Here is a 20201-nt window from a genome sequence, read left to right on the forward strand (position 1 = left end):
CTACAATTTGACAAGCGTTTAGCGTTTAGCAAGCAGGCAGAGACAGGCAGGCAGTTTATACAGTTTATATAGCAAAATACAAGAAAACAAAAAATCACGAAAAAAATGAAAAACATATTTAAATAAAAATTACAAAAAAATGCAAAAATAAAAAAAGAAATCGCAGTGAAAATCTAAAACACCAACTAAGTACGTATTAGAAAGAAATCCATAAACAGCAAAAGATAAACAAACGACAAATTTATATATACATATATATATAAACAAATATTATATATATATATATATTATATATGTATAAAATGCTAAACACAATAACTATGTAATCCAAAAGTCTAAATCGCGATGATCAATAATGATATATTATGACCACAGTTTCTTTTCTATTCTCTATCTCTTTCTTGTTCGCTTTCACTCTCCCCTTGAAGCATATATTCCTCACTTTCTCTCTCTCTCTCTCTCTACCTTTCTCTCTTTCGCTCGATTATTCTTTTTTTTTTTTTTGTTGTAATAATTATTTTCGATAAATTTTTAAATTAAAACATTTTTGTTGATTTATTTTCATAATATTCTTGTTGTTGTCGGCTTCAATTTGGCACAATATATATATTTTCCCACTGACTGACAGGACCGACCCAGGGAGGGGGAAACGGCGGCGGCATTGATATAAAACATAAACGTAAAATAAAACTAAAGCTAAACACTAAAAAAAAAAAACCAAAAACAAAAGAATACTATATTTTTTTCTTGTAGATAATTTTAATATGCAGGTCAAGTATATTAATTAAGTCAAGTGTATGAATTAATTGTTCTATATATCTATAAATATATACTTTTTTTTTGCCTGCGTCTACGTTAAACAAAAATAATATACACACACAATTAAATGTTTTTTCTTTTGTTTTCCTACTATTCACAATATAATTTATTTTTAATTTGATTTGCGCAAGTTTTAAATTCGTTTAAAATAAAATAACATTCTTAACAATGCTGCCTTCCGCTTAATTCTCCCATAACAATTTCGTTCTATCCGTTCCAAATCACGCCTATTTTAAATTTCACTTTTGACGGAATTTCGCTGACATTAACTTTCTGTTTTATTTAAATTTCTGCTACAATTTATTTTATAGAAAAGAGAAACTACAGAAATATTGACATGAAAAAGTATGCTATAAATATTTGAGTGGTGCAATTGCCTTGAAAGTGGAATTCGGAACGGGCCGATTTGATTTGATTTTGAATAGATTGAATGAATTGGTAGTAAAATTCCATTTCTGCATACTCAAAAAAAAAAAGAAAATATCGAAAGAATAAAACTAAATTTTGAATTAAATCAAAAGAAAATAAAATGGAAAAACAAACAAATAGAAAATGGTAAATGAAGAGTGTGCGCTAAATTTGGAGACGAAGAATATATACTAAAGAAATTTTGTACCATAAAACATAACGAATAATATTTAGTGAAAGAGAAAAACCAACAAAACTAACATCAAATGGACGTAACATCTGCAACAACAACACCAACTACATATATTAAGAATGCAATAAAAATAACCCAGCACGCAATATGCCAGCTAAAAATACATAAAACAAAATACATATTATAATTACAAAATAATGAAAACGTAAATTTTTTATAATTTTAGCTCTAATATTAAATAAAAGAAAAACTCAAAGATTTACCTATTAAAAATGCGTAGACAAACAGTAAACAATTAGCTGCGGGCAAGTAAGCAAATACAAAAACAAAACAATTACATTTACAATTGTATTTAACATTAACATCTAAAGTCCCCTCCAGAAATTTATTGAAATTAACAACAAAAACCAACTAATAACAACAACAAAATATACCTATCCAAATTATGTATTGTAATTAAGAACTTTGATATGCATTTTAAATGACGCCCAGTATGAAAATTTAAAGGAAAGTAAAAATCGAAGCAAACAAAGAAATGAGTAAAAAAAAACAAGAATTTATACAAAGCAAATTAGCCGTTAAATTACGTCTTTAAAATAAATATGAATATGCATATAGTATATATCCCAATTTGTATACATCTATAGATACATACATGCATAAATATCGACAAATATATATATATATGTATATATATATATATATATATATATATTTATATATGTATGTATGTATATATTTATAAGCGTATACATAATATTATATATTTAATACTTAATGACAAATTGAGAGGTTTAAGCTATTTGCATAATCTTAATAACATTAAAAACAAAAACATGAAAAACCGCAAAAATTTCTATAAATTATTTAATTAGCAAAACGAATTAACACTCGAAACTAAATCGAAAAAAACTATACAAAATATACATAAAAATAGCAACAACAGAATTAATTACATAGTTTCATAATCTAATTCTAACAACAAATACCAAAATCCCCTAATAACTAAAGCTGAGCTTCAGCGAACAACAATAATAACGCAAAAGAAACAAAAGAAGTAATGAAAAGAAAAGCAAAGAAATGAGAAGATGAATATTAACAACAAAAAGCAACAATTCAAACCTTACATAATTTAACAAATTCTTAACAAAATATATATACATAATATATATATATTTTTTGTTGTTTGAACATTTTGTACGATATATATACATATATATATATATATACATATATATATATAAACAAATCCACAAATCTAACGCTTTTATTGGGTCGGCAATTTCGCTATTCCACACAGGATACTTTAGGGAACTCCTCCCTAATCTTAATTAGTCAGTCTACAGCGAAATTACTCTCCTAAAAATTAGCAAATCTCATTGTAATTGGTATTTGTTATTTTCGGCACCGCTTTTAAGCTCGTGATTCACGTGACTAAACGATTACGTCACGCGCTCATCACAAGCGGCAGTCGATGAGTGTGTGTGTGTGTGTGTCTTTATGCGTTGGTCAGTTGCTATTTATAATAGGGCCAATTGAAGCGTTAGCCAAGCCCGCACACATGCACAAGTAAACATACCGACATACACACACACACACTTATACAGTTCTAGTATGTTAAGGGGAACACTTGGCAACTGAAAAAGGTGTTTGGCGCGTCGCTGTCTCCGCTGCTGTTGCATGATGTCATCGCCATAGTGGCACAGGCTGCCAATTACGACACACAGCCGCACACACGCGCAAGAGGCAAGCGTACATGCATATACATACATACATATGTGTGTGTAAAGGACACAAGTGCGTGTATTGCATATAAAAATAAGATTTAAAACAAAAACTAATGTCCGTCTGTGTGCGTATGCGTGTCGTTTGACTTTTTGATGAATTTTTCAGCACTTGTCAGGTTTTTGTTTGTCTTTTCCTGGCTAGCGTTTCGTGGCGTGTGTCTCCATTTAACGTTATCAGAAACGCGCGCGTAATGACGCCATTAGAAGGCTGGAACAACAAATACGATATGTGGGGCAGCCCACAAACTTAAACTCTGTATGAGTGTATGTGTGGGAGCCCGCATAATTAATTGGCTTTTAATTTGCATTTAAGCGTTGATTATGATGGAGCCTGGGAACCCGCAGAATTAACTCGATGGCTGCCTGACAGAAGCTGAGTGCTTTGCAATAGCAGTCAGCAACAAGCGAAGAAGGCAAAGTATTAATTTTTCGTATTTTATTTCTTTGCGTTCGTCTTTATTTTCTCGGTTGTATTTGTATTAAAAGTTCAACTGGGCAAGGGTGCCTTACACAAATTAGAAACATATACATATGTACGTATTTATGGATATAAGAAATTTTTGGCGAATGGAGAACGCATACTGCAGATCGCAGCGACAGGCGGAGGGAAGCTAAAGTGACTGTATGTCGCATGAAGATAGCTTTTGAGTGTGCTCTCAATTGCGTGAGTGTGAGGCTGCCATGTGAATGGCAAATTGCAATAAGCACACTTGCAATTGGCGCGAATGGCATGGAGATGGGAAGAAAGGAATGCACAAAGATGCCGTTCATCGCCAGCGGCGCATTGCAGTTAACCCCGAAAAACAATGAAGCAAACGGCATCAGTAGTCAAAAAAAAAAACACGTCTGTGAAAAAGAGACCGGCGCGCTTTGCATGTTGTGCTCCATTTTGAGGCTGTTTGGCCGAATGCCTGCCAAAAAATCAGTCAACTGCATGCAGCAGTTGAGCAAATCGCGTGCCGTACATTTACCCCGCGTACTCCGCGCATCCCGCCACCCACCATCACTTCATCAGCAAGAGCTCTGCAAATGTTGCCTTGGCTTTGGGGTGCAGCTGCACTCGCACATGTTGCTTGCCTAGGCGTGGGGCGATGCGAGGGGCGTCGCTAGGATGTCTGCCCCACAAATTGACTGCGGCTACAGGCGTGCAACGAACAGCGAAGCGGAAGAGAAGGAGGCGAAAGGAGAAGAGGGTAAGTGGCAAAACGTTTGGCTTCGTGGCATTTGGATGATTTCTGCCTATTTTGTGAGCCCCCTGTTTTCTGCTTCTTGCTTTTTTTTGTGGACTTTAATCGCGTGTTTGCTGCACATTTTAACGCTCGTTGACGGCGTCGTCGTCATTGTTGGTGTTGTTGTTGCTTGCGTTGCCAGAGCAACGCATTGAAACACGAAACGAAATGCAAAGCAAAAAAGTAAAAGAGTATGAGCTTGGCGCTCTCCTTCTATCCCTTTCTCTCTCTTTCTCGCTCTCTCTGGTAATTGGCTGAAACAAGGGTCAGGGGTTTGTTAGCTTTGGTTGCTGTGGAAAGAAGAAGCAGAAAGGTGCGTTCGTAAATTGCTTATTGCGTTCATTTTGCTGCGATGGTGGCTGCAATTTGCTCTGGCCAATGAGTGGACGCTCATGTTGCATACTTAACGGCATCTAAATCTATCTGCATGTGTGTGAGAGAGAAAACTGAAAATTAACGGAAGCAGCTTTAATGCTAAACCAAAATTGCCGATGGAATTTTTGCAGTGTTATATTGCTTAACTTGTGATTGAATTGATTGAGCAGCTGTTTTAACTGATTGAAAGTCTTTTTGATCGCGATCATTATTGTTATCCCATTTATTTATTCATTCATCGAAAGTATTATACGTAATTAGTTTGTTTTTCAAATTGATTTGGCTGGATTCGTTTGGTAAAGCGTGAGGTGAGTATGGTGTTTGTAGAGCATAAAACGAGTTGGTGAAGAAAGGCAAGAAATGATAGTTCTTGCCTGGCAGCTCTGAACAAACACGTTTAATTGCGAGAGTGTGCGTGCGAGTGAGTAGGGTATATGCAGTACGAATATGAACGATCGCACACAGCAAACAAATCCAATGTACTTGAGTACGAGAATTACGCGTAATTATAATGACGCTGGCGATGGCGACGGCGACGGCGACGACGATGGCATAATTAGCCTTGTTATATTTACTATGGTGTTGTTCTCCGCATGTTGTTGTTGTTGTTGCTCGTGTTGTTCGTTGTTCTTGTCGTCGATGGTTCTACAAACTGTCAGCACGTAAGCGACAACGACGACAACAATAACAACAACAAGAACAAGAACAGCAGCAGCAGCAGCTACAACAACAACTGTGAAACACGCGCGACTCATAAACCAAATTTATGTAAATTTAGCTCAAGCCCTACACCTCCCTCTCTCTCTCTCTCTCTCTCTTCCTATGGCATTTCACCTCTTGCCGCCAATTCCGTCTCTCCACCTGCGTCCCTCTCTGTTCCTAGCTTTCTCATGCGTCTGAGGCAAGCTGCGTGCCCTTGCAAAGTGCAAAGGAAACGCACAGTTGAATAATGTAAGGTTATGTTAATGCGAGCAACCGGGAAGACGAGAATGTCGACGGTGTGGGATGGGGATGGGGATGGGAATGAGGACGAGAACGACAACGACAACGACGAGGACGTGCAGGCAGCGACACACACAGAAAGAGAATGGGAGAGAGGGGAAAAAAGAGAGAGCGAGAGGGAGAGGTGCAGGGTCGTTCCAGGTGTAGATTACTCGTACACACTCAACGCCATTGCTTGGCAGTTAGAGGTCAATTCTGCCACCTCCTCCACTTCCATTCCCCATTCCCCATTCTCCACTCTCCCACCTCCTCCCTCCCGCACCAATCCCTTCGCTGGAGCAGCTCGTTGAAATGGAAAGTGCACTTGCACTCGACCCAAAATGGAACCTGTCAACACAGCGCTCCTTTCGCGGCCTTTAAATGGCCTGTAAATAGCATTAAAGTGCAGCATTCCACGATTTTCATTTTTTATTGAATACATTTTTTTGTGATATTTTTATTAATTTGGTGTAAACAGTTTTCTGATAATGATATAACATCTTAATTAGGATTAATAGTTGGGAAGCATGACATTATAGAATTATAGCTTTGAATCTTTGCTTTTATTGCTTGCTTCCAAAATTATAATTGAGAACTTAATCTGTATTTAAAAATTCGAAACTTAATTGAGAAACTGCTCAAATTATTCTCTGATATAAAATGTAAAATTACACAGTTCAATCCTAAAGAGATAAATTAATAATATTGATGTTGACAGGTTTTGATCTGCTGAGTTTTAGATTAGCATTGGATAGATTGCTTCCTTGTGTGTTGAGAAAGTTTTTGCATGTGTTTTAATATAGCAATTAATTTGTTATTGCTTAAGCTGACTTTGACGTGCAGCTACTAATCACAACTATATATATTCGTTCCTTTGAAAATGTTTTATAATTTGCTACTGAATTTGCGCAGCGTTATTTGCAGTTTTTAAGTAGATTTGCAGCTTAAGTTTTGCTTTTCTGTTTTCTTCTGAAAGCATTTTGCTGATAGCGATATTGCGTTTTAATCGAGTCTTAATCTTGCTCTGCTCTGCAAGGTAGAATAATTTTAAGTTGCGCTCGAAAGTATGCATCGCATTTTTGCCATTGAAACTTGCGTTTCCACAACAATGCGCTGTGCATACAATGCACACCTACATACTTCTATTGCCGATGAACGTCATTCAAATCAATCTCTTTGCATAGTTGTCGCCAACTGTGTGAGTGTGCGTGTGTGTGTGTGTGTGTGTGTGTCGTGTGTCTGTCTGTTAGTTGTGTGAACAAAGGTGCGGAAATTTAGTCGCACTTGACAATGTGATGGACGACAGATAGCGCTGCATTGCAACTGTCATCCTTGCTCCACGTTTGCCGCCGTCTCCCAACCCCCCTCTCGAGACAGCAGCAGCACCTGCTAACCACAGCTGGTGTTGTTGTTGCTGTTGTTGCTGGCAAGCGTTGCCACTGTCAGAATGTCGTCATTGTTCATTCATGAAATGAGCGCCTTTTTACTTTTGCCCAACATCAAAACATCAACAACAGCAACGACAACAACCGCAATGGCCGCAAAATGAAATGGGTACAAAGCAAAAAAAAAAAACGGAAAAAGGGAAAGAAAAATAACAGAAAATAAAGCGAAGCGAAGAAGCAAAAAGTAAGGGAAGCGAGCGAGAGAGAGAGTGAGAGAAAGAAAGAGAGAAGAGAGCGGCACATTGAAGGCAAGAAGACGCGCGTGGTAAAGGAGTGCTGGCTAAAGTGTGCACACACACAGATACACATACACATACGCACAAACATGTACATATACATACATATATATCTACATCGTATGTGCGAGGACACTACGAGGACGTACGTGCGACTTTGTTGCCACACTGACGTTTCTTTTTTTCTCTGCTCGCTGTTTTTATTTTTTTTTATATTCTGCTTGCTGCTGCGGCAGTGTTGCATGCCACACACACACACACACGCATACAAACAAGCACACACACACACATTGAGAGTGAGAGACGTACGCAAAGAGGCAACGACACACACTGAAACGATTTGTGGCTCGCTCGTTCGCTGACATCATCCGCAGTTGCCTCGCTGACTGTGTGTACTGTGTGACAGCTCGCATTGCTCATACGCCATGTTGTCCAACACGCACTGAAAGCTAATAACTAATGGTGTGGGCGGAGATGGAGTCGGGGCGTCGGGGAGTCTCCTCTCCTTGTTTGCTGTTGTAGTTAATAACATAGTTCATATTGTTGGTTGTTGTTTTTTTGTCCTTTGTCCTTTTTCCATTTTGGTTTTTTTTTTCTCTGCCTCTGCACAATTTATGTAGCATAGTTTTCAGCTGCATTCAAATCCCCGTCTCGCATTGAACATTTTTCGATTTAAATTCCATAGCAAATTGCACCATTTTGTAAAGTTCGTTTTTTTTTGCTTCTTTTCTGTGCTTTTTGTGTTGCAATGTTTTATGCATGCCCCATGCCCATGTGTCCATGTCCGTGCCCCATTCTCGCAGCAATTTCAGCGCAATATATAAGCTAAAAGTCTTGTGCAGCAAAAACAAAGCAACACACACACACCAAAAAAGACTTCAAATGAAAGAAAGAAGTCGAAGCAACGGCAACTTGCACTACAATTGATTGGAGGTGCAAGTTTCAAACTAAAAAAGTATTTTGTTAGTCGGGTGAAATGCTTGGGAAATTGTTATTTGGAACGGCGTGAATTGAGTTCTCAAAGGAAATCTCCAAAAATCATTCTTATTGATTTGTTTTTTTTTTCTCGTGTTCAATTCAATTCAATTAAATTCTTGAATCATTTGAATAACAAACATAATTTATATTAGTAAGAATATCTTGAAATTATGCTAAAGACAAGTATAGTAAGAATTTTATGGGTTTAATTTATGAGCTGGCGACATAACGAAAACAATCGATTCTATAAAAGCTGTGCTACATTTTTGAGATTTGACAAATTACTTAAAAAGAGGCGTTAAAAATATTTTTTTTTGTTTCGTTTTCCCAATTAAAATCTTTATTAGTAAAAATATTTTTAAAATATGCTGAAAATAACTCGACAGAAAAAAAGAAGTAAGTTTATTTATGGGTAACAATTACAAGCAATCGATTTAATGACAGTTCGGCCACAAGGAAATAAAAACATGGTATAAAAATAGAAGACAAATTTGACAGTATGATAGAATTTTTCTATATTTTACACTTTACTGTGTTATTTAGTATATTTTATATATTTTAGTATTTATTATTTACTGTATTTAATAGCTTTTACTATTGTCAAACTAAATTATGAAGCATCGTATAATTTTTGTACTTCTTTGGTGGGAACTAAATAGTTGCAGTATATTATATGGTATATTTTACATATTTTAGTATTTATTATTTACAGTATTTAGAAGTATTTTACAACTTGTTTACTTGAGTAGTGTGACCTACATATTTGTAGTATATTATTTAGTATATTTTATATAATTTAGTATTTTTATTTAATGTAGTAGCTTGTAGCTATTTTAAAACAAAGATAACAAGAATTGTATAATTTGTGAACTAGTTTAGTATTTATTTTTTACTGCATTTTATATCTTCTACTATTGTCAAGCAAAAGTTAGAAGCATTGTATAATTGCAGTTGCAGTATATTATTTAGTATATGTACATATCTTACATATTTTAGTGTTCAGTTTTTACTGTATTTAATAGCTTGTACGATTGTCAAACAATAGTTAGAAGACATGTGTAGTGGGACCTAAATAGTTGCAGTCTTGGCCATAAAAAAATAGAAACTGTCAACGTTGACGACAGCAGCGTTTAATGGCATTCAATTTATGGCTGTGGGAATTGTGTGAGTAGTGAGGAATGGATAGAGATAGAGACGTAGAGGGGTGGCGTAGTGTTGTGGGTGCGTAGCGCGTTTATCAGTTGAGCAGCTCGTTCAGTTAGTGCACCTGGCTTAATTGTCATGTGTCGGTTATGGTCAATTAGTCAAGAACGCAGTTGCTATCAAATGTTTGCCCAAGGCTCGCCTAGGACGTGCATGCGTACGTGTGTGTGTGTGTGTTAGTTGTAGGTGTCTGTGTGTGTGTGTGTGTGAATGCCGGCATAGTGCAATAACGGGGCACAAAGTCACAAAGTGAGCGCGCTGTTTTTGCCGTCTCATTCACGCGGCTGTTGCCATCTTTGTCTCTGCTGCTCGCTGCTGCTGGCTTTGCAAATGCAAAATGCTTGGCATGCCTTTTGCGCCCTGACGTATGCAGCAGTTGGTCACATTTTTCAACGCCACACACACACACACACAGACACAGACAAACGAGTGTCGGTGTGTGTGTTCGCTCTGTTCGTTTCGTTTCGTTTCTTCGTTCACTCGTTCGCTGCTCGTTTTTACTTGCTTGCTTGCCTGCTTGCTTCTCGCTGCTCTCGTCGCTTCGATGGCTTGTGCTTTCGTTTGTCCTGTCCTGGGCCTGTCCCAATGACCGAGTGTGGCGTGGCATGGCGCCGCGCTCTCTCTATCTCTCACTCTCTCTCTCCGCCCGAAACTGGAAACTGGCACACAGCCGATGTCGATGCCGTTGCCGTTGCCGTTACCGATGCCTGAAGTCGGTAGCTGCCGCTGTCGACGAAGCTTCAAAGCCGAAGCGATTGCCACAAAACTCAACGAAAGTCGCACTCTGTGAACGCACACGCGCTGCGGCAGCTGACAGTTTCAGTGAACCACGGAGACGAACGGATTACGGGTAACCCAAACAGCAGTCAAACCAAAAATCACTTTTTTTTTGACAAAAAAAAGAAAGAAAAAACAGAAAGAAAGAAAAAAGAAACAGCAAGAAAATCAAATGAATATAAAATCACTAAACTAAATAACTATATAAAATCAAACTTAACAAAAAATAATATAACTATAAAACCTCAACACCAAAAAAAAAAAAATCTATAAAACGAGCAGAAGAAATGTAAGAGGAGCAAAATGAGAGACTCGCTATATTTTTTTGTTGGTCGCACACATCGCACAAGACGCACTCAAGGGGCAGGAGACGTGAGAGAAGAGATGAGGGCAACAAAAAAGCAAGCAAGGCAGCCAAGTGTTTGAAATTCGAAACAAAAATATGTTGGCCATGCTCACGCTATATATATATACAATATATATCTTGCACATATATCGTATATCGCTATATATATAAATGCTTTAACAATTTAGAGGATACCAAAGGCAAATTGAGTGTGCAAGCAACGGCAACGTTCGTTTTACATAAGTTCTCAATGTTCTTTTGTTATTTTTTTTGTATTTTTTCAAGTGCTCAAACAAAAAAACACCACAAAAAAAAAAACACTGAAAATAACCCAAAAAAAAAATATAAAAAGAATGGTGAAGAAAACGAAGGAAACGAACAACGAGCAAAGAGGAAAAAGCTGCAAACGTAACGCAACATTTGTCTGCCACATAAATTGATATATATATAAACTTATATATGTATATATATGTATGATTTTTTTTATTGTTGTTGTTTCAAAGTGTGTGTGCGTGCAAATAAGAGTTGACAGACGAAGCAGCGGTGTGTGTGTGTGTGTGTAAAACGTGGCGTATACTTGCTGTGTGTGGCCCAAAAGCAAAAGATTGCGTATACGCCTCGCAACGCTGCCAAAATCTGTGTGTGTGTGAGTGCATGTGTGCGTGTTAGTTTCCATGTGCCTCTGCCTGTGTGTGTGTGTGTGTGTGAGTGTGTGTTACGCAGACCAAATGCGAATGCATAACTTGCAATTTGTTTGAAATGCCAGCAAACACAGCGCTCATAAGTAGGCAACGAAAATTTTACAAGCAAACACGCACGCACACATGCAGACACGCAGCACGCACGCATGCATACTATGCATGTGTGTGTGTGTGTGCTTTTGGAGTGCTTTTGAAGTGTGCCTGCCTTTGTGTGTGTTTGGACTTTCGATTTTTCGTGGCTTGTCTTCAACTGATTGTTGTTGTTGCCACTGCTGCTTAGGTTATGTGCATGTGTGTGTGTTTGTGTGTGTGTGTGTGTGTGTGTGAGTGTGTTTCTGTGGGCGAGTGTATCTGGCATGTCCCTTTTCAAGCGCGCATATGCCATGTGTATGTAAGGCGACGACGACGTCTGCGCTGGCACGAAACTCAACTCAACAGAGCAGAGCAGAGCAAAGCAGAGCAGAGCCAAAAGCAGAGCCAAAGCAGCGTAGCGCAGCGTACAACACAACACAATTCAACTTAAACTCAACTCGAAAAATAGCAGCGAAATCCGAAGGAATGTGAGAGTGGAGCAAAGGGAAAGGGGGGGGGGTGGTAAGGGAAGCAGAGCAGCAAAGTCACTGAGGCAGTCACTCAGTCAGTCAGTCAGTCAGTCAGTCAGGCAGGCAGTCAGTTAGGCTGGCAGCAGTGGCGCCTCGCTAACTGGCTAAGCCAAGGCAGCATGTAACCCCTCGCACACGAATACAAAACACCAACACACTCACACTAACACACACACAGAGACAGAGACAGAGACGAGGCTCTACGCCTCTGGCAGCACAGCACGCGCGTGTGCCATATCGTGTTTCGTGTTGTGCGCAAAAATGAGCCGAGCGACAACGAAAACGACAACGACAACGACGAGGACGATGAGGACGAGGCGAGCAACGAAACATGCAACTGGAATGGAAAAAAAAAGAATTATACGAGGAAAAGGCAAAGGCAAAGGCAAAAAGGAACAGGGAGGGCAACAACACAGAGGAACAGAGACTGGGACAGGGACAGGGACAGGGACAAGGCGGAGGACGCGAGGACTCGAACTCGAACACGGACTCGGACTCAGACTCAAACTAGGAGTAGAATGCGGACACGGACGAAGAAGAAGACGAGGACGAGGACGGGGACGGGGAAGGGGAAGGGGAGCGAACGCAGAGCGCGGAGTGAGGCAGATTGGGGAATGCCTGACTGGCTGACTGAATGCTTTGCCTGCCTGCCTGGTTTGGTTGGTTGCCTGTCGCTTCGCATACTTTCTCGCTGCTGACAGCCAAAACGAAAATTGTGCAACGCTTTTGAAGTTGTTTGCCTGTCTAGCGTGGCGGCAGCAACAACAACAACAAGAGCAACAACAGCAATTGAAACATCTGCAACAACACGGAACACGAACAACAACAACACCAGCAACAGCTGCAGCGCGCTGCATTCCATTTTATTTGCCTGCAGCGCAAAAGTATGCAACAGCAATTTTTGTAATGAGCCCAAAGCTCAAAGAATTTTCGTTTTTCGTTTTTTGTTGGTATTTTGTGCTGCTTTAAGCTCCAGTTAATTTTAGCCTCGGTGTGCTTTGCATGCTTTATTTTCACTCTGGCGACACGCTGTCGCATATTTCTTTAGTATATATCACACACTTTGCTCCCCAACCGAAAAAAACAACCGAAAAAAACAACAATTCTGTCCGCTGACCAAGCAAAGTCAATAAAGTTAATGGCAGTTTCTAATGAGTAAATACTCGGCTATAGCCGAGCAAACATGCTGCTGGCATTTCTGTTCATTTTTATTTGAATTCGTGTTATTGTTGTCGTTGTTGCTTCTTGTTGTTTGCTTTACATAACAACAATGCGGCTTCAATTGACCGCACATTTTGCATTGCATACTTTTGTGCGCTGCTTTTATGCGGCTGCCTGTCAGTCCGAAACTCACTGTTTCACAGCATACTTTTGTGCGCTGCGATTTAATAGCCACATTCTGCAACTGAATTGGTTGTTGTACTAGCTAAGCTATTTAATATACATATGTATGTATACACGCCTGGCTGTTGCATGCCTTCTTGGACACTTGCATAAGCTGAGAGCTGGATTATATGTAGGCTTAATAGCTACTCGCTTAATGGCACCAAAACTGGAATTTTCCTCGCACAAAAATGTCGTTTAACTGTCATGTAACATGTGTGTGTGTGTGTGTGTGTGTGTGTGCTTGTGAGCGTGTTCATTTATTTGCCTGCGACTTTTGGGCGCTTCAACAATATGTATGACAAAGCAATGGCAAGAAGAACAAGCAAAACCTAAAAAGTTATCGAGTTTCCCAGGCCTTTCCCTACTGTGCACAGTGCTGTCGCCTAGAAATGTGCGTGTGCCCATTTCCTTCGTCTATTGTCACAATTTGATTGTTGCTATTCAATTGGTTTTCTTGTTCAGCTGCTACTGATTTGCTCTTGTTGCTGTTGCTGTTGTTGTTGTTCTTACTTTCGTTATTGTTGTTGTCGTTGTTGTTGGGTGTGCCAAATTTACATAACGTAAATGCTGCATAAATAAATTATTAAATACGTGCTGTGACAATGGATTGAATGTGAACAGAATGTCTAAAAGGCCAAACACACACAGCCTGAAAGTATGCAATGTTTTTTTTATTGTGTTGCGATTCCATAACAATTTCACAATTTCGATTGCAAAATACATTGTATATATTTCTCATTTGCATAGCTCTCTAATTGTAACTTCCATAACGAGAGCTACAAGCCACATCAGAGGCAACAGCAGCACTCACTCTCGGTATGTGTGTCGAGGCACTTAATTGACCAATTGACTGGACAATGCAATGCAATAAAATGCACTGCACAAAAGCGGATCAGCAGGTCATAATGATTTGTGATAATAGCTCTGTGCTATTTATAACGAGAGGGGGGAAAAAACGATTGCCAGCAAAAAAAAAAACACACACACACACACACAAAAAGGGGTTGAGGTCCAGTCTGGCCGGTGCCAAATGTTGCCAAACACCAAACGTTTTTCTTTTTCCTTTTTTTTTGTTGTTCACTTCGAGCAAATGTCGTTGCTGCGGCGAGGCGAGAGAGTTGGCCACCAATTTGATGACCTAAAAATAGCATAAGTCAAGTCAGTAAGGCATGCGGCGAGAACAGCGGCAAAGTAGCACAACAAAAGTTGTGTTGACAACGAGTAAATGGTGGACACAGTGGCCGATCCAGGGGGATTTGGAGGCAGCAACTGGGGGGGGTGAAAGGCGAACACTAATCGAAGCGAGAGAGAACACACACACACACACACATGCACACATGCACACAGGGAAAGGCGCGGCGAGGATTCTCTTTGCAGCGAATTCGTTGCCGCGGCACTAAACTGAATAAGAACAAAAAAAAGAAAAAAAACAGTTGCTGCAGCCTTTTCGTTCAAGTTGGAGCTGCAAATTGTGTGTGTTTTCAAACTTTTTATTATCCTTAATATTAAATGTGTTTTGTGAAATATTTGAAAAGCAAGCAAAGCAAAAACGTTAAATAAATAGTGTAAGCTGCTCTTACGCTCTCGTTTGTTCTCGCTCTCTCTCTGCCTGCCTGCCCGCCTGCCTGTCTCTCTCTCTTTCCCTCTCTCAGAGAGTGTTGACGTCGCCGTCGCCGTCGAAGTTGACGTTGACTTCGACGCTTAGCGTCAGCGTCAGCGTCAGCGTCAACGTTTTCGCCCTGACTGACTCGATTTGTCTTTGACTTTGGTGCTGGCTGCGTTTTTCACGTGCGCGCGAAAGTATGCTACGAAAATAATCTGCTCGCTCAACGGTTTCTCCAAGTTGCATAAACATAAACAAACAACCAACAATAAAAATAAAACAAATAAACAAAGCATATTTATTTAAAGAAAATCAAATAAAATGACAACAAACAAATAAGAAATTTCATATTTTTTTTTCGTGTGACTTTTTTGCAAGTGAAATAAATCTGTGACCCAGACAAAACACACGCATTGCGCTGTAGTGACAAAAAATCGTATATATACGTATATATGCCATATGTATGAGAAACTGCCAACTGAATAATTGCATAAAGAAACAAGTTGAATGCAAGCATTAATCAAATAACAAGATAAACCGACACCGACAACGACCACGAAAGCAAAAGTAACGAAAATAGCACCACAAAAAAAAAATAGGAAAAAGAAAACCGAGCAACCGAACGAATGAACGAACAATCAATCAATCAATCAATCGATAGCACAACAACAAGAACAATAAACTGAAAACCCTCACATCAAAAATCATCATAAAAAAAAAACAGTTGTGCCGGCTGCAAATGCGAAAGACGCATTCACACGCACATGCTTGTGGACAGAAGCTGGCTGTTACGGCACCAAAGTCTGTCCACAATCATAATACACACACTCACACATTCTCATACTTTGATTAATTTGTAATTTGTTATTCGTTCTTTGGTCTTTGTTCAGCGCTGGGAACCAACAAAACAGTAAATAATAATACAAACCAAAAAAAAAAAGAAAAACAAAATACCAGAAAAACCCATGAAATAAAATAGCAAAGAAAGTAAAACAAAAAACAACAACACCAATAAATAAAATAGTTAAAAAAAACAAAACAACAAAGCACGCGTACGCATCGCAAAACAACACAAAAAAAAACAACAAAACTAAAGCAAAAGAGTAATCAAAAAAGAGATAAGTAAAGCGAAAGAAGAATTGTTGCAACGCGCCGCGTCGTCATCCGAGTGCCGCCATCTGCTGTGGCTGTTTGCCTGTGACTGTGTGCAACCTGCTTGTGTGTGTGTGTGTGTGCAACTGAAACAACAACAACAGCAACAACTGCAACAACTGAAACAGCAACAGCAACAAGAGAGTTAACAGCAAGCCTGCAGCAACATTTGTAGCAGTTAAACAGCAGCAGTAGCAGCAGCAGCAACAACAAGCGGCAACAACAACAACAACAACAATCATCAAAACATCATTACCAGCAGCAACAACAACAACAACAATTGCAGCAGCAGCGGCAGCAACAAAGGCGCAACATCGATTGACATCGATTAACGGCAAGTACACACACTCTTAAGAGTTCGACTTCGATTTCGAGTTTGAGTTTGAGTTTGAGTTCGAGTTCGAGTTATGTAAAGATCTTTTTGACAATTGCAAATGCAAATTAAAGTCGTTGTGTGAGTGTTGAAGCTGAGCTTCAATGTTGTGCAGCATCACAACGTTTGAGGCTAATTGTTAGCCATGATGATTATGTCATTAATGAGGCCCAAAAGCAAACGGCACACACTCGCATTCAGGGAGAGACGCACGCAGTTGGCCTACTGCATAGTTGGCACAACCTTTTGCTGGCTTTTGGAGGGCAAACTTTTTAGCCAAGTTAGTCGAAGCACACAGCCGAAGCCACGCCACGACCACGACCACGACCAAAACGTTGCGAGTTTCGTTAAGAAAAATGCCAAAATATATAATTGTATCTTTGAGATACAAGTCGGACAAAGAGAGAGAGAGGGCGAACGAGTAAGAGAGAGAGCGCAGGATAACTTGCGCAAACTCTCTCGTTCTCTCGCTAGCCCACTTTCGCTCACTTTCTCTCTACGCTCTCTCTCTCTCCGTCTCTTGCTTGCCTAGCAAATTGTATATGTAAAATTCATTGACTAACAACATGCGAATTTCGATGTTCGTTCAGTTTATGGCAAGTGTATGTTTTATAATATTATTATATAGATACATATACATATATATATATATCAAGAGTATATATAGTATGTATATAGAGCGTTGGCTAGTTAATCAATTTGTGCTACGCATAAGCAGCATTAAATATTAAACGTTGGCTGCTGCAGCAGCAGCTGCTTTAATTATGGCAAAATGCATCTATGCATTTTTTATAGCATACTTTTGAGCGCCTCAACGCTTGCTGATGATTCTTCCGTCTGCTGTGCTGTGCTGTGCTGTGCTGTGTCCGACAATTTTGAGCCTTGTTTCATACAAATTATGCGCATGCTGAGCCAATGAATGAAACACGCATACATATGTCGAAATGTATGTGTGTGTGTGTGTGTGTGTACATAAATTCATGTAAGCTGCGTTTCCAAGTGTGTTTGTGTGTGTGTTGCGTATATGAAGGAAGGAAACACGTCGAAATATCGAACTGACCTACTTTTGTGCTCGATACAAGCACACACACACACACATACATACATGTTTACATAGATATTCGTGTGTGTGTGTGTGTGTTGTGTCCATGTTTCGCCGAATACGCCAAAAAGGCAGCGCACACACACACACACTCACACATATTCTGCCATTGGACAAGAGTGCTTTGACCTTAGCTCGCTGGATGCGCTTATATAAGCCCCCAAAAAAAAAGAAAAGAAAAGAAAAGCATAGAAAAAACCAATTTCCAGGCAATTCTACAAGTTTTTGCGATATATCAAGCTATATTATTTATGTAATTTCGTGCCACGACTAACAACAACAATTAAACGCACAACAAACTATGCGCTGCGAATTTGAAAACAATCACGTTTTTTTTTTCATTGAACTCTTAATTTGATTTTCGAGTTTTCGATTTCTGTTTTTGCCATGAGAAAACCTTGATACGCTTTTCACCAGAATCTTGATGTTGGTGTTGCCCTTTTTTCGCAATTACTATTTGACTTGCGTTTGCTTCTTGGAAAGGATAATCATTCAGTCAGTCGTCTGTTGTTGATTCTCTCCCCGTGCTCTGTATGAATTCTATGATGCCATTTTTCTTTACCTTTTACCGTTTACCGTTTACCGTTTACCGTTTTCCATTTTCAGTTTTCAGTTTTTTTTTTTAATTAGTTTCGTGCTTGAATGTATGTTCCTGGAATTGTGGCAATTGCAAAATTCAAGAACAGGCACGTTTGTCTATTTTCAAAACGAAAGCAAAGATACTTTGTGCAATCCATGGCAAATAACTAGTAGTTGTCCTTGATGCAGCGTGGGCAGCAGAACAAAACAACAAGTTTAACAAGTTTCAAGTGGCAAATGACAATTCAAGGAATTAAATTGTTATGCTCGCAATGATTGATTGCGAAGTAATTTTCTGCTTCGAATTACTTTTCAATAATTTGCTAATAGTTCTTCTATTTAATTAGCTAATTTTAAATAGTGGGAGAAGAATTCGACAATTTAATTAGCTAATTTTAAATTTAAATAGTGGGAGAAGAGTTCTGCAATTTAAATAATTTCTTTTTAAAATATTTGCAAAGGCTTTACCAAATAAATATTATGATAATGTGAAGACTTTCACATATTATCACTATTAATAATAACGATATTAATAACGACCTAAAATAGAGATATAATTAAAACTGAAATTCAAGCAACATAAACAACTTACATTAAACTTGAATTTGTATTTTAGTATTTTGTGGTGAATAATTGGGTGTGTTTTAGGAAATTTATCGCACTGAATGTAAATATCGATATACCAAATATAGCTCTCGGTATAGTTTTTAGTATTTTGTGGTATATTAATTCAGTATGTTTAAGAAAACAAGTAAGAAAGCTACAGTCGAGTATGCTCGACTGTGAGATACCCGCTACCCATTTTGAATAAAAGCAATATATTTTGCGGTATTATTATCAAAATTATTATACTACAAAAATACTAAAAATATATTTTGGGGTATTATTATTAAAATATACCAAATATACTAAAAACACTAAAAATACCAAATGGTATATTAGACCCCTAGTAAGTAAGCGTGTTTGCTCATACAAAAGTATTTCTTTAATAACTTCGACAATTTTTATCTGATCGCAACCAAATTTTCAGGAGTCATAAATACTATACTTATTATTGTATATACCAAAATTCGCAATTCTAGTTGTATAATTACGCTTGTTATTCGATTTTTTTTGATTTACGGGGGCGGAAGTGGGCGTGGCAAAAATTTGAAACAAACTTGATCTGCGTGCAAACATAACAAATGCTGTCGAAAAAAAAAATTATAGCTCTATCTCTTATAGTCTCTGAGATCTAGGTGTTCATACGGACGGACGGACAGACGGACAGACACACAGACACACAGACACACAGACGGACATGGCCAGATCGTCTCGGCTGTTGACGCTGATCAAGAATATATATACTTTATAGGGTCGGAGATGCCTCCTTCTACCTGTTACATACATTTCCTGCCGGCACAAAGTTATAATACCCTTCTACCCTATGGGTAGCGGGTATAATTATCGCACCGAATGTAAAAAATGATCGATATAGCAAATATTGGCTTCGGTAGTGTTTAAAAATATTTTTGTGCTATATTAATTTGGTATATTTTAAGATATATACCGTCGAGCACACTTGCTTTTATTTGCTCTAATATTATTTTTTATACACACATTGTAGTTAATTTAAATTCGACAAACAATATGACATCTTGGGTTTATTATAAGTTTATCCAATAAATATTGTCAGAGCCTTGCAAATCGAAGTTTTGCTGAGCGGAACAAAATAATAATCAATTGATGATTATTGTGGATTATATTTGTTTTTCTTGTTATAATCATATAACATCTCAATTTACTCTAAAAGTTCTGTCTTCTGTTTCCTCCGTTGTAAATTATATTAAAATCAAAATTATATTTATTTTACTTTTTATATTATTATATAGTATATAATAATATAATACGTCGATTATTTATATATCGATTTTTAGGAAAACAATT

General features: G+C 38.3%; 1 long non-coding RNA gene across 1 annotated transcript; it reads left to right on the top strand.

Annotated features, from left to right (window-relative positions):
• Window positions 1–9471: 9471 nt before the first annotated feature.
• LOC133848842 (uncharacterized) lies at window positions 9472–16159 on the top strand. The gene is made up of 2 exons (XR_009895304.1): window positions 9472–10504; window positions 15960–16159. It is a non-coding gene; the product is annotated as an uncharacterized LOC133848842 (long non-coding RNA).
• The last annotated feature ends 4042 nt before the right edge of the window (window positions 16160–20201 follow it).

The sequence above is a fragment of the Drosophila sulfurigaster genome, chromosome X (assembly GCF_023558435.1).
Source record: "Drosophila sulfurigaster albostrigata strain 15112-1811.04 chromosome X, ASM2355843v2, whole genome shotgun sequence".
Taxonomy (NCBI): Eukaryota; Metazoa; Arthropoda; class Insecta; order Diptera; family Drosophilidae; genus Drosophila; species Drosophila sulfurigaster.